The sequence below is a fragment of the Wasmannia auropunctata genome, unplaced genomic scaffold (genome assembly GCF_000956235.1).
Source record: "Wasmannia auropunctata unplaced genomic scaffold, wasmannia.A_1.0 LD336106.1, whole genome shotgun sequence".
In the NCBI taxonomy this organism is placed as follows: domain Eukaryota; kingdom Metazoa; phylum Arthropoda; class Insecta; order Hymenoptera; family Formicidae; genus Wasmannia; species Wasmannia auropunctata.
Genome location: NW_012026784.1, coordinates 3,748,104 through 3,750,434, shown reverse-complemented (window position 1 = coordinate 3,750,434; position 2,331 = coordinate 3,748,104).

The window sequence follows — 2,331 nt, the reverse complement described above, 5'->3', positions numbered from 1 at the left end:
TATATTTGTTAATCATTGTTACTGTTACAGAAATTTTGAGTGTTTTATCTCGCCCTTGCTCTTCCACATTCCTCCGCACCCTACGAACCGCCCCTCTACCGCGTTCTAGATTTCAATTCCGCGTGATAATTCGAAGGGTGGCACGCCCGCTCGTGCCTGGCGCCCAACTTCGCGTTTTTCGGTTGCTGCTTAATTGCGAGTTGATGTAATCGTTGCGTTTAGCCGGATTAGTGCCGGTCAGCGACCGATCTTGTAGTCCGACACCAGAGAAAAGTGCGGTCACAATGTATTTATAGTTCTTGCATAAAAAAAATTGTCTGATATTGATAATCATTTTTTATCTTCCAGAAAATGAATATAACACGTCTTTGAGGCTGTAAGGAAGTAAAAAACGAATTTCAAGATTAATTGTATTTGCAACTTGCCTGTGCAATTTTTATACAATATAAAAATTATTAACAATAAAAATGATGTGGTTTTGGAGTTTTAACCGTGAATTAAAACTGTTTTTATTAATGTTGACGATATTGTCTCTGACAGAAAATAATGGTTAGTGAATGTTTATAAGAAATTTGCTTAAGTGACAGAAAATGTTTACTGAAAGTTTATAAGAAGTTTGCTTAAATGTTGAGTAAATGTTTCATTTGAGCTGTAAAACATTTATTGAATTGTTTATAAGATGTTCACATTTGTGTATTTGTTAGATGTTTAAGAAGTGTTGTGTAATGTCTTAACACATTTAAAAACACTTCCTGAACAACATTCCAAAAATATCACAACACTTCCTGAACACTTTACAAACATAGCCATAAACATCTCATAAACAATTCTATGTTTAAATTTCCATTTCATAAACAATTTAAAACGACCTGCTGTTGATGCGTAGTATAGCTCGTCGGTATCGAAACGGGTGGCAGGGATCGCCAACAGGTTCAGGAGAGAGAGTAGCGGAATGGTAACGAAATCGAACGAATTAAATATAATTTAAAAAGATAAAATATATTCCGAAAATAAAATAATAGTACATAGAATAATGATCCATCGCAATGTATAAAAAAACCCGAAAACAATAATACCTAGAATAATGATCCGTCGCAATATATAAAAACCAACGTGAATCGCGGGGCGGTCCCCTATGCGGGTTACAGGGCCCGATAGGGGAGCGCTAATAAGTTAAGATTTCGCGAAAGAATAATTTGACCAAGAGAGGTCCGCAGATACGATATGTGTCGCCGCTGTTTCCGGTCGTATTATCCACGGTTGTTTGTTCGCGACCCGGGGCGCGCGTACGGGGCGCGGAGCGGTGCGCGGCGCGAGCGCTCGGTCGGCCGACGCGGTCACGCGCTCGTGGCGTGTACGGGTGTCCCTGCTCGGTGCGCGCGTACGGCGCGCGGGCCGTACGCGAGTTCGAATCTCCGCGCACGTCGAAACCGAGGGCAAAGTCGAGGATCGTGTCGACGGGAATGGGGAAGCGAAGCGTTCGAGAAACGCTCGGATCGAGGCGAAGTAACGCTTCACCCTAGTATCGCTCCTCCGGGTGCGAGGAATTCGGAGTGACCCCTGCTGAGAAGCGCTCAGCCAGGAGCAGAGAAACGCTCTACTCCTGGGTATTTCGGGGCCACTGTGCGGAGCGTAGCTGGAGGTCTTCGAACCGAGACGCCACCGAGAATCGCTCGGACCGAGGCAAAGCCGCTCTTTACCCCGGTGTCGTCGGTTCGTGAGACGGTCAGGAACTGGTAGCCTTCCTGGCTTCGGAGCCCCTTATATACTCTCGCATTCGGCCGCGATCGGCTCTGTTCGGTGGTTTCCGGTACCGTTACATGATTTACGGTAACGTCTTTGTCGGCTGGCCTTAAGTCGCCAGCCGACGACCTTTGGAACGCTTAAAAAATGGGGCGCACCGCGCCTTCCTCGCCCGACGGTTCGTCGGTCGGGCGGCATCCGGCGGTTGTTCGGCCGGGAACGATGCACTTTCGGGGGTGCATCGTTACAACTTTATTTGCATCTATTAATAGTTCATCATCGCTCTCAGAATCACTCTGATCATCAGACGAATCCACAAAATCATTGATAATCATTGATTGCAATTACCCAGTGAGAAGGCTGATGTCGAATCGACGTCGTTTCGATGTCGATGTCATCGAAAACTCATCGAATCGAAATTGACATCGAAAATAAGACCATTTCGATCAAATTGTTTTAACATCAAAAAATACTTGTTTCCAAGTTACCAATGTCCAAAACCCAAAATTAGTCTAAAATTAAAAGTTAATCATGCATATATACCCAGTGAGAAATAATTGGTCGAAAATACGTCGAATCGACATCGAA